The sequence below is a fragment of the Benincasa hispida genome, chromosome 3, assembly GCF_009727055.1.
Source record: "Benincasa hispida cultivar B227 chromosome 3, ASM972705v1, whole genome shotgun sequence".
NCBI classification, from domain to species: domain Eukaryota; kingdom Viridiplantae; phylum Streptophyta; class Magnoliopsida; order Cucurbitales; family Cucurbitaceae; genus Benincasa; species Benincasa hispida.
The window spans coordinates 23,049,120-23,063,274 of record NC_052351.1 but is presented as its reverse complement, the minus strand read 5'-3'; the positions used below and the strand labels follow the sequence as shown (position 1 = coordinate 23,063,274).

Sequence of the window (14,155 nt, the reverse complement as noted above, 5' to 3'; positions counted from 1 at the left end):
AGAATAATTCATTGTCTCCCAAGTCTTTCAAGTAAATTCATTGTCTCCAAACACGGCTTAATTTTTTTTTTCTTCATGTAAATTGGTTATCAATAAGTTGCCTGTTCTTTAAACATGTTTTTAGATATCCTTTTATATCTCCAAAAAAATTATGAACTTTTGTTTTTTTAAAAAACAGTTTTTCGTTTTTATTATTATTATTTTTTGTAAATTTTCAAAATTATGATTTTAGAATGTTAAAAAAATAGAAATTCTTCAAGTAAACCAACTTTTTGTTTAATGAAAAAGGTATTGTCAAACGTAATCAAAATAATTAATTTGTAAGGTCAAATATTATCATTTAGTTGCATTGATTCTTTTTGTAATTTAATATGGAGTTGCTAAAAATGTAAGAAACAGACTTTTGAATATACTGCATCTGACATCTCTTAAAAAACCTAAAATAAATAGAGGTGTCAAATGGGTGGAGATTAAAAAAACCCGAAGAAGAAAGTCAAGTGTCCAGCATAATTGGAGAAATAAAATTTTGCTCAAACCAACCATCTGCATCTGATAATGACATTTTTTTAAAAAGAAAAATGCAAGTAGAATAGCAAAATTATAAACACCAACATATTTAATCTAATTAAAATTGATGACTTTTTTTTTTTTTTTTTTTTTTAAATAAGTCGAAGATTGGAAAATTTACCCTCAAATTCGTGATATTAAGTTCTAAAAGAAAATTAGTATTTAACAATAGCGAAATAGCATTTGTTTAAGGTTGGTTTAAGATTGTTTTGTTTTGTCTTTTTTTTCTTTTTTCTTTTAAATAATAAAATAAGTAAAAGTTGATGAAATAAATTAAGAGATAAAATCTTATTATTTCTAAAATTTGTATATAAAATTAGCAATAAAGTTTAAATTATAAAATAATTCATGAGCGTTAATTTGAACCTAACTGATAATATATATTCGGTTAAATGGTTAAAAATTGTCAAAGTGAACTTAGCTCAATAATATTGACATAACATTCATCCTAAAAAGTCGGTGGTTCAATTCTACATCTTGTCGTTATTATACTCAAAAAGAAAAAAAAAAGATTAAAAGTTGGATTCACTTTAAATAAATTTTTTAAAAATTACCAAAGCATTTGGTTTGAAATTTTGAAAATAAGAAGTAAAAATTAAACCATCCTTGACTTTCTAACTTCTTTTTTCTTGAGTACTGGAGTTTCTAATTTTAATAATTCAAAGTTATAAAAATGTGTTACAGCCTTGGATTAAACTCAACGAGAATCATTATGATTAAGAAAGATTATCAAAATTGCGCATAAAAAATGATTTACACGTTAAATGCGGGCTGGCTTATTAAATAACGAAGGCAAAGGCAAGAGCTGGGTTTGTGCCTGGTCTGACCGTTGAGCACCGCGAAATGCCATTATTGACCCGGAATTGGGGTTCGTAATTCATTATAATGGTCAAAATCTGGCCCTTTTTAAAAGGTCAATATTTGCAGTCCACGTGTCGTGAAGTGACTTGCGATGCGACATGAATGTGGGTCGACGATTTTCCGCGAAGCTGACTTAGTCGCCTGCCTAGACTGCGACAGTTTAATTCTGAGGAAGGTGCTGACGGATGAAAAAGTAACGAAGAATAAAAATTAAAATCGTCGCCTGAGAGATTCGAACTCTCGCGGGGAAACCCCATGTACTTAGCAGGCACACGCCTTAACCACTCGGCCAAAGCGACGCTTGTTGAACATGCAGTTACATGCTTTATAAAACTTATGTACTAAAAGGAATTTTATTATTGATATTTTGTATATGAAAAAACACTTTGATTTTTTTTTTTTTATTCATAATCTTAAACTACAGTATGTTGAAACAAACTTTTTCTTTTTTTAAAGGTTGGATTATTTTGCGTAGTTCATTTATATAAATTTCAGTTCAGGAAGACGTGACTTAATTAGTTTTAATCTACTTTCTTTTATTAATTCTATTTCTTTGACCTTAGAGATTTAAAAAATTGTTTATTCACTCTCTCAATTATTCTAAATTGCTAATGAAAATCGTGTTAGAACATTATTTGTTACATTGTAGAATTGTGAATCTATTTAATTGTAAAAATTATTATAAGTCTTAGTGATTAGATACAACCACAACTAAAGGGAGTTTAAACGGGGTCTAAAATCAACACAAGAGAATACAAACTTGTGTTTGAAAGATTCAATCAAATGATGAGTCGATTACCTATTTCAACATGATTTTAAGAAATACGTTATCTTATGTATAAGTTACTATTGATGCTAAGTCATATTAATTCTGTTTGATTAATATTCTCTAGGTGTGATTTGAATTAAACTACATAAAAATCCGTTTATTGTCATCTCCTTTGTAATTGCATGCTTCAGTTGGTTGGTTTTACATTTTTAACTCAATATCAATGTTATAATCGATAGGTGATTACAAATTTATCGATTAGATACATCAAACTTAACTAGCAATTACTTGTGTGTTGTTTTGTCCAGGGGTCTTATATGAAGAGTTGTTCCGATTGTAAGCTACCATGGCAGACGCCACTATCACAAGACTCAACGCGACCGGTGAATCATCGAAGTTCAGCAAACCTCCTCTTAATCAACTATTGAATCAGATAACCAACACCAAGTTGGAGAGAGGTAATTTTATGTTGTGGAAGACGTTAGCTCTTCCCATCTTGAAGGAATACAGACTAGAAGATCATCTATCAAGAACAAAGGTATGTCCTCCTATGTTCATTGTGTCTACTTCGTCAGTAGTTGAACCTGAAGAAGCAGATTCTCATGCCTCAGAAGGAGCTTCGAGCTCCACTTGTGTGAAGTCCTTAAACCCACAGTATGAAGCGTGGGTTACAGCAGATCAACTCATGTTAGGGTGGTTATACAACCCCATCACTCCTGAAGTCGCCGTACAACTGATGGGGTACGAGAGCGCAAAGAGTCTATGGGATGCCATACACTCGTTATTTGGAGTTTAGTCGAGAGCAGAAGAAGACTATCTTCGCCAAGTTTTTCAACAGACACGCAAAAGTAATAAGTCGATGTCTAAATATTTGAAACTTATAAAACTTCGCTCTGATACCAAGTTAGAAAATATAAAGAGATGGAAACTGAATCGTTTACCTCTTCTTCGTGTACGATCGAGTCACGTGGTTAAATGATGCAAGACAACCTTTGTCGATGGAGCCTTGGATACTAAGCGATAGTGGTATCACCTATCTTATCGTCCACTTATCGTACTAAACGATGGATCTCGGAAACTAAGTGATAGTGATATCGCTTACCTTTTCATCTACCTTGTCTTGCTAAGCGATGGAACCACGAAAGCTAAACGATAGTAGTATCGTTCACCTTATCGTTTACTTTTGTCATACTAAACGATAGGATGTTGGCGCTACACGATGGAGGCTATCGTCTACCCTTTCGTTGTACACATGGACTCTAGGCGCTAAATGATGAATGATGTATTCAATTGTTTAGTTGATCATTGTACACGATGAAATCATTTTACTAAGTGATAGACAGAGTGATGTTGGCTTTTGTCTCTTCGTATTCTATATTGCATTGAAAAGAGACAGCATGCTTGATTTATACACTGTTCCCTATTTTAGGGATTCAAAGAATTAAAAGAATTATATACTGAACAACTAATAAAATAAGGACACATGGTCCAATACATGAGGAAGGAATATTTGTTTGTTATCACCAATCCTAACAGAAATTTTGGAGCATAAAATGGAATAATTCTTCATGACTCTTCACAGTGACATGGCAACCTTCAGCTGAAGTGTTTTCTTGACTCCTCATTGGTTGCTGATGTGTCATTTTCTTTAACACCATTGGCCTAACTCTTTTGTACGCACCTTCATTCTAATTTATAACTAAAGTTTGATATGCATGTGTTTTTTTTTTTTAAAAAAAAAACCTTAGATATTTTAGTTCATTATTTTGCATGTTTTTGGTTCTATATGATCATTATGAATAAACCTTTGTGGATTTGATGGTAACATTAGTTGTACTAGTATGATATACTCATATACTTGGTGATATAGTCGTAGACAATTAAAACATATATGGTCTTCAAAATAATTTCAATTTAAGGAGTACCTGATTGTATTTGCATGACTTAGCATGCCATGTAACATTTTGGGGTGTTTAGTGTGCAGGTTTAGAAACTTAAGCCAGAGTTAGGCTAGAAGTTTTAGATAGTCTGAGTTTAACAAAATTGTGATTGGAGTGTAGGGTTTAAAAGTTTGATTTTAAGAAGTTTGTGTTTTGAATACAGGCTTAGGAAACTTGAGAATGAAATACGGATTTCTAAATCTTGAGTTTGTGAAATATTTTCTTGTATTTAATTAGTGATTATATTTTAGATTAGTTTAACTTTGTTATCTTAATTATTTTAATATATGAAATAAATATACATGCAATTAAAATAAAAGGAGTGTTGATGAACACAATGATGCCAAAATTGTAACCAACATAGAGATCAACAGAGAAAGAAATAACATACAATATGTTAACCCAATTCGATATAACTCTATCTACATCTGGGGGCTCAGGGCCCAATTGAAAAGAAGATAATAATATTCAAAAGATTTACAAGAAAGTCCACTTATCTTATATAACTATTATCAAGTAATACAGTAAATCTTGTTGGGTTGTATGTTCTAAAACTCGTAGTTTGTAATCTTTGAATATATTCTATTTTGCAATAAGTTTTTATTGAGGTCTAGTTTTCATTGAACATGTCAATTGCATTTGTAAATAGTCTAAATCCAATAAACTAACGAATCCTTGGTTATAGCATGAATACTTGAACTTTATGTAGATACATAAAAGTGGATCAAGTGAGTATATAATCAAAATGGTCTATAAGTATAAGGATGGAGTTGAGTACCTTATCTTGGGGACACTATGGATGTGGCCCACTTTGTATATGATACAAACGAGGTGATCCTGAAATTGTTCATGTAGAGACATACAAGTGGGAGCATCCTATGCAAAAGATGTTTGCATAAGACTAGACCACGAAATAGTCACCTTTCTTTATAACGTCATTTACTGTTAAAACTGACTATTTCAATTTGATGACCTAAGGTAACTTGATCTTAACCCTAAACAAACTATGAACTCTTGATTATTTTGGATTATCCTTTAATGTGCATGGGTGAGACCGGCCTATCATCGTCGCTCGATAAGCCTTCAATTTTTGGGGTAAGATTAGGTAGATAGTTGGGGACATAGTCCTGCAAGATGTAATTCACTCCTACTTGTATTTAGGGATAATAGATAAGTTGTTCCTTTAAGTACTGTTTCCTAGTCTTGAACAAGGGGCCCAACCCTCCTTTAATTGAGAGGGACTCGGTTTATTGGTGGGACCATAAATCAATTGTTCATTAGTGAATCGACAGAAACTTAAGGAACAAGATGCATTACAGGGGTAAAATGGTATTTTTGACCCGGCTGTAAATACAAACAACCTGTGAAGGATCGATTTACTGATTATGATTAAATCAAGTGGACAGAAATCTATCTACAGTAAGGAGAGTGCAACTACTGAGCTTTAGTGAAGTGTCCTGGTAGTTAACGAATGTTGGTTAATTCGGTTAAAAGAGTTTAGCTGATTAATCTTGGATTATTGGAGCTCATGATCTTAGTTCCCATTAGGTTTCTCTACTAGCTCGTAAATGGATTAAAACTTAGAATAGAGTGTTGAGAGAATTTAAAATATTCAAATTCGAATTAGTGTTTGGATTATTATATTTGATATAATTAACGTTTAATTATTGAATTAAAAAAATTTAGCAATGTTATAAATATTTAAATTTGATTTAAATATTATACCAATAAGGATTCATTTTATGGAACAAGTGTTTTATTAATTTAATATTAGATATTAAATTAAGTTAATTAAATATTTTTAATTAATTATTCATTTGAAATAAAATTCGATTTTAATTAAAAGTCATTTTTAATAATAAAAAATAGTGAAAGTGGGAAAATCCCACAATCAATTTTTTTTTATTATTTTAAAACATCTTCAATTCCACTAACGAAATTTGATTAGGTGTCAAATTTTTGTTAATTTATTTTGCATGTTGAAAAACTATGAATAGAAGTTTTTAAGAAAATTTGTTTTCCCTCAATTTCTTCTCTCTAAACTCAAGTCCTTCAATTTCCTCTCAATTTGGGTTCTACCACCCAATCTAAGGCCAAAAGAATAGTAGATAACTTTTTATGGTTGTCTACATCAAGGTTACTTGATCCAATTTGCAAAGGATTGGAACTATTTAGGGATTCTACAAAGGTTATGCCCTAAACCCTAATTAGGTATAATTTGTTCTTGCATGTTTTTCTATGAAATTAATATAATTAGAGTGTTTATGGTCCAATTAGCTTCCGCTATCATGTTCATATCTCTATCAAACCTTAGGTAGGTATTTAGTTTAGACTCCCCTAAATTTGATATCACCTATCTCAAGATTAGGTATTTAGTTTAGACTCCCCTAAATTTGATATCACCTATCTCAAGATCTTCTAACAACTCAAACTCCTCCTGGATGAGAAGCTTTCAACTTTTTCGATCTTGCACATTTAAGCTCTCCCTAAACTCAATGCTTCTTTTCAAGAATCACACACAGTCTATGAAAAATCGACAATGTTTCTTTCTTCTTTTTCTGCAATAGCCACACACGAAGATACAAAATCTATCGATAAAAAATCTACCTTCAATCTGTTTTTAAAACTTCATTTTATAACAACTTCTAAAAGGAAGAGACAAACAAGGTAACCAACAACAATACCAAAAAGGTAAGTAGATGGAACATTCCAAAAGAAAAACCAAACAATCTAATCCAAGGTTAACCGAAAAAGATCCATCATTCAAATAAAAGAAAATTATGTGCCAATAAAACAATAACAATATAGTTAAGTTTAAACTAAACTAAAAAAAATTAGAATAATATTTGTTTTCTTTTTTAAATTTGAAATAGACACTATAGGAAAAAAAAAGCCTGGATAGCTTCGAAAAAAACGTTGTAATAGGTATTTTAACGTTTTATGCAAAGTCCTGATATCCCATAATATTAAAAGTATGTGACTTTTTATAGCGTTTTTAAAATGCTATAAACAGTTCAACATTTTTCTATAGTATTTAGTTACATGCTATGAAATAGTTGATTTTTAGGAAAAATGTCTTTTTGATCTATGAGTTTTGAAGAATATGTGCACTTATTCTCTTATATTTTAAATTGGCCAATTTGATCCTGAGTTTTTAAGAATAAGTTTAGAAGATCCCTCTATTAAGAAAATCATTAAATTTGAAAAAAAAAATAGATGTTGACGTGGCAAGATGAATTAGGGAAAAAAAACTCTTTTAGGGAGCGTTTGGGTAAGAAGTTGGTTATTATAGTCCTAGGTTATTATTGTTGGGTTATAATAATTTGTGTTTGGAGTGTAGATTATTTTAGTTTGAATGTAAAATAGTAAAAACCATAGCAAATAGTAAATACGGTAGCAACTAGAGATTTTGAAATAGTATTGATGATAGTTAATTGAGAAATACAAAATAATATATATATATATATATATATATATATTTTTTTTTTTTTGCTATATTCAAGAAGCTATAAAAGATGAAATAGTAGTATTCATTGAAGCTATAAAAAATTTACAAAAGCCGGAATTTTTTTTTTTTTTTTAACATTTGAAGGTTTATTATAGCTTTCATTAAATAAATATAGCGATAAATAAATGCTATAATTGGTAAATAATAACCTCATATTTTAGCTATAGAATTATTTTTATAGCTTTTTCATAATGTCGTATTACATTTAACAAAGACCAAATGTCATATTTAAAGTTTGCAAAATGCTACAAAAATCACTATAGTGGAGTTGAAAAATATTGGTGAAGTTATTGCTATTATACTGCAACTACAACAAATATATCATTCACAAATTACTCAAATAATGTTTTTCGATAAGAAATTTGCCTTTCAGTTCCTCCAATTTCATGCTAAGTAAAAAAATTTCAAATCAAATTATGTATTAGAAATCCTATTAAGGACAATAGTTCTATGATGAAAACTCTTAGTAAGAACTAAGAAATCATCGAGTTCATCAATTCTATCTTAAATTCAATTATTGAAAAATTATAATTTTATTATTTTATAATTTGATATTTTGATTTTACTAGGATTTAAAATAAATATATGCCCCAATTTATTTTCCAGCCCTCCTTACTATTCAATTTTTATAATAATAACAATACCAAAAGAAGCATGAAAAAGAATTTTTCTGTGGTTTAAACTTTCCAAAACAATTTTCTTTTTAAAACTTATATGAGTAAGAAAAGTAATTGCATGATTCTTTATTAAGTCAATGACAGAATTGCCTAGTTTATATAAAACCCCCAAGATTTCATTTCAATTGAATCTTATCTCACAATCTCTCTTATTTCTCTCATGAATAATTTTCCTATATCAATTCTTGTTTCTTTTTCACTTAGTTTCTAGTTCTTAAAACAAAGAGCCTCCATTTAATCTTTTGCATTTTGGAATTCAAGTAGTCTATTTTAGGCCAATTAATAGAGGTTCTCTGTGGATTGACCTCTTACTTCACTATTACTACGTGTTAGTTCTAGTTGTAGTTAGAGTATTATAAATTTCATTTATTTTGGGTAAGATAGAATTAACGGCACCTACTTAGCACCAAAACAAATTGGCACCGTTGTCAGAGAAATGACTAAAAATTTAATCTTTTTCTTAGCTAAACTTAACTAGCAAACTTTAAAATACTAAAAATATTTTCTTTTTGTAATTACTTGTCTTAATATGGCAGACATGAATATCTATTACACGCTTCAAGCGATGTATATGTTGGAGATGATACCCTAAAGTCTCATGTCCTATATTGTAAATACATTTTAATAAACGCTTGTGATGTATAATATATGATATTTACTTCACTTCTTGACTTTGCACATTGGCTATTTTATTTGCTTTACCACAAATCAATAAACTAAAATCTTTGGTTGTCATTATGTAACTTAAACATGTATGTGGAGACATACAAGTAGATCATGTCTTAAGTGATAACCAAAATGGTTTGTAGTATATGGATATAGGAGGGAAACCTGATCCTGGTAATGCTATGGATGCAGTCTGCTTTGTGGAATAGTTACAAGTATTGTAACTTGCCACAGATGGTCTGATACTGATAATTCGTGTGGGGACATGAGGGCGGGGGCTTCCTATACAAAGAGTTTGTATAAGGCCTGACCACGAAGTGTTAATGTTTGTTATATAACACCGTTCATGACAGAGACTTCACTTCACTAGGATGACCATAGGTAACATGACCTCAATCCTGAGTAAGTTGGGAACTCCTGCCATTGAAGGTGGTTCTTTGATTTGCATGGGTGTGAGTGGCCAGGTCGCCCACTCAAACCTACCACTTTGGGGATTCGTCTGATTTGAAAGCTGAAAAATCAGCTACACAAGATGGAATTCAGTCCTTCCCCAAAGTAGGGGTAAGTAGATAGATTGCTCCCTTAAAGATTGATCCTGAGGCTTGAACGATATGGTGTCACACACCTTCTCATGGCCCGAGAGGTGTTCACATATAGTAGGACTATGTTGTATTGTTCATTGGAGGGATCAGTGGTATTTAAGGAGTAAGATGTAACTATAGGGACAAAACGGTAAATTGACCCAACTGTACTTATGAGCATCTGTGAAGGGTTATCGTATTGATGATTGATTATATCTGATGGACATAGAAATATATCTGTGGTAAGAAGAATTCAACTGTTGGTCTTTAGTGGAATGCCTGGTAATTAACGGATGGTGGATCTCGTGGCTAAAGAGTTTAGTTAGCTATTCACGTACCGTTGAAACTTGAGCCATAGGTCCATAAGGTCCCTTTGGTAGCTTGGATACAAGTTGAGAATCAGTTTTTGGGTCAGTTTGAAATGTTCAAATTGACCAGAGGAAGTTCGATTATATATGATATAATTGACTTTATGTATGAGAACATTAATTTGGAGGAAATTGGATATAAATATGATTTATATCTAGAGGCGGAGAAAACACTATGGTTGATATATGATATTAAACTATAGGTTATGAATATAATATGATTATTTTATTATTTTATTAATTTGGCAATTATGTGATAATTGACGACCGTTTTCTCTATAACCGTGCGTTATAGAAAATTCCAATTCGGTTTTCGTAACTGAAGAATAAAATGAAAATTGTTTTCATTTTACATAGAACACAATAATTAGCTCACGAGGTGTTAGCATCCTATTGCTTAGTGAATTGAGAGCCTATACGATAGCACATCTTTTACTAGATGATTGCTTACACCCGTGCGCGCTTCTTTTAAACGATCGACCACATTTTACTAAATGATCGCTTAGCGCATGAGCTTTATTAAACAATTGTATAGACGATCGCTTAGCTTTTCCTACACGATCGTATACCTCACCTAAATGATCAAGCATCTTGACGATACGATAGTCGTTGCCTTTTCCCACTTACTTGATCATTGTATACGATCTGTTATTCCTCCTCACCTCTACCAAATCTGAATAAAGCCCACTCTTTAGATTCTCACTTCGAGAATACTAAGGGCTCTAAGTGGTGGTGTCGTCCCCATCTTCCTGCTGTTCGTGTGAAGCCGTTCATGGTAGACCACCGGGGTGTTACTGAATGTAGCCTGACGTTCCAGTGAGAGCGAAAGCTTCCGTTCATGGAGAGAGCGATATTTCAAGTGAAGAGAGTCTTCAACTAGTAAGTTTACTTGTTCTCTTGTTTATTTATGTTTAAGCATGCCGGTAATTTAGTAGTTTGAATGCATATCTGTTTGTGTGAATGTAAATATGGAAATTCTGTCACAGTGGTTTGGAAAAATCCGCTTCCACTCGGAGGTACTCTTGTATAAGAGTTCCTTCAATTGGTATCAGAGCTAGATTTTTGATATTCCAAATTCATTGTTACAAAGAATTGCATTTACATTCTCGGTGGGTAAAAACATGTCTATTCTTTGTTTTAAGTGTTAATTCGTTTGTGGATGTGTGCAATAATGGAGTTGTTTAGGATGAAACCTCGGTTTGTTAAATTCTTTTACATTTCGAGTTAATTGTAAAGGCCCCTACATTTTTGGACATTATTAATTGCTATCGAATATGTATTCAAAGTTAGTTTGAGTCTTTGAGTCGTTCGTGAAGAAGCTTCATAGTAAGGGTTTCTGTTCTTCAAAGATGAAGACGATCAAGCGTTGGTCGGGTCTTGTAGATGATGGGGTAGACGATCACTGAGTATCAGATACTCGGGTGTCGTTTAACGTGCACGCACTAGACGATCGTATAGCTCAGCAAGCTTCATCGCTTAGTTACTGAATATACGATCACAAAGTAAATCGCGTAGTAACTCGTTTACCTATCGCGTGTTAAGCGATAATCTAGACGATTGGCTTTGCAGCTTTGTTGTCGTCTAAGCAATTGTTTAGCATCCGCGCATTATCGTCTAGTGCGCTACACGATCGTTTACATGGAGGCATTTACTAAACGATGGGAGCTTCGTCTGATGGTTCAAGACCCAGTTCGCCTGTGAACCGATTTGCTCGGTGGAAAAATGTAATAGATAGATTTTTTCATTCTGGTTTAGAGGTGGTTCATCCTGGTCCATTAATCAGTGTTATTTTATACATGAGATGTATGTATATTTTATATGTCATATGGTATGCACATATAGAAAAATCCCACTTTTGGTTATGTATTGCTCATGCATCATCTCTTTATTATAAGTGTTATAATTTTAGGGAAGCATGATTTAAATTATGTAAGAACATGCTCATGCATCATATAATATACAAATTATATTTATGTATGCATAAAGGATTGACGTGCATCATGTTTATATTATAAATGGTATAGTATAAGGGTGTATAGAAAGCATGTGTGCTTGGTTATTACTTGTATATAAAAGTTATGTATAGTAATGATTGGATATTACATGAAGCATGACGCATAGGTTGTTTTACAAGTGTTATACATACCTAGTTGTGTAGCAATGTATGTTTTAGTTGTTTCTTTTTATAGGTTAAAAAGAAAATAGAACTAAAATCAATAAGAAAGATATGCATACCCACTTAGGTTTAATTCATGGTTTTAAAATGTTTAAAACTTGGATGAGATAGACCTAAGATCACGGTTCTAATATGATTAGCAACCTTAGGCTTTAGTCTTTTAATCAGTTTAATAGAATTAAATTGACTAATAAAAGGTTAAAGTGTAGCAAATCTATCTATAAGGGACCTTTTGACTAAAGCAGGTTCTGTCTAGGCTGAGGTATTTAAGATGACAGAAACGGAACACCCTTACCTGGGAACCTACCTAGAAAGATGAATTAGATAGATTTGATGCATGCATGCATGCAAGTTAAGGACAGTTCATTAAAGAGTTTAATGTGACTACTTGAACTTGTTTTATTTCAAAGACAAAAGTTGTTTTTTAGCGGACTTAATAAATGACTTAGACTAAAATCAGTAGTCGGATTGTCTAGGTTAATGAACCCCTAGGTAGAGCATTCAGTGGGAGGTACTTGAGGCATTTGATGCTTCATTTAAACTTCTTGCGTTTCTCCCTTATTGTCCACACCGTGAGATCTACCATCTGCCTCGTGGCACCCTGGGAGTGTCCCCCTAAAGGATGGTGTTTGGATAGGTTAATATCAAGGTGGATGGAGAGAATGTTCATAGTAACTGGGAGCGGGAAGTGTGACAGCATATCCCACGGTCTCTCTCGTTAGGTTGAATAAAGTTTCTACGCATCGCCTCAAGGCACCTTGGGAGTGTTCCCCTATAGGATGACAGTTTTTTTGTGTTTCTTTATTTGATCTCCTATAAGAGGATAAGATTACTAAGTCTCTTATCCTAATTTGGTTCTTCCTTATAGAGGGCTCATTAGGGCGGGACTCTGGCGCCGAAAACGAGGGGTCACACTTACGCGGAATTATTCTGCCTAATGGTTGAGAATGTCTCATCCCACTAAAGGGGCATCTGATCACCCCACCGGTGATCTTTGTCCTGCTTCGCTGGGGCATCATTGCAAAATAGAAGTATTTATCACTTAGGGTACTTGGAAACTCTTTTGTTAAAACTAATTGGTTAAAATGATGTTTAGCAAAGTCTTATAAAAGTTTATTCTTTTTTCAGCAACGGTTTTTAAAATGGGTATAGCCACAATTGCTTTGTTAAGCGCTGAAAAAAATTATTGGCGACAACTATTCGAGTTGGAAATATATGATCATGATGATACTCATCATTAAAGATCTGATGTTTGCCTTTATGAAGGTCTACCCTCCTATTCCAGCTCCAAACGTCGCTCGAAATATTCAGGAGGCGTACGAGCGATGGACACGGGCAAAAGAGAAGGCCCAAGCCTATATCTTAGTCAGTCTTAGTGACGTGTTGGCCAAGAAGAATGAGCCCATGGTCTCAGCTCATGAGATCATGGAGTCCCTGCGGGGATGTTCGGACAACCATCTAGACAACTCAAACACGAGGCTCTGAAACACATCTTCAACTCCAAAATTGAGGAAGGCACCTCTGTTCGTGAACACGTGCTTAACATAATGGTCCACTTTAATGTGGCGGAGATGAATGGGTCTAGAATCAATGAGGGCAATCAGATTAGCATAATCCTGCATTCATTGCTGAAGTGCTTCTTCCACTTTGTTAGCAATGCGATGCTTAACAAAGTGGAATACACCCTTACAACTCTCTTCAACGAGTTACAGACATACCGATCTTTACTGAAAAGCAAGGAGAGGAAAAAGGGTGACATGCATGCTCACTTAGATTAATTCATGGTTTTAAAATGTTTAAAATTTGGAAGACATAGACCTAAGATCACGGTTTTTATATGATTAGCAACCCTTAGGCTTTAATCTTTTAATTAGTTTAATAGGATTAAATTGGCTAATAAAAGGTTTAAGTGTTGCAAATCTATCTATAAGGGACCTTTCACCTAAGGCGGGTCTGTCTAGGTTGGGGTATTTAAGTTGACGAAAACGTAACATCCCTATCTGGGAACCTACCTGGAAAGGTGAATTAGATAGATTTGATGC

The 14,155-nt window shown here is 32.9% G+C and overlaps 1 non-coding gene across 1 annotated transcript; it reads right to left on the bottom strand.

The window, feature by feature from the left end:
• Window positions 1-1,645: 1,645 nt before the first annotated feature.
• Window positions 1,646-1,727, bottom strand: TRNAS-GCU. The gene has a single exon. It is a non-coding gene; the product is annotated as a tRNA-Ser (tRNA).
• Between the last annotated feature and the right edge of the window lie 12,428 nt (window positions 1,728-14,155).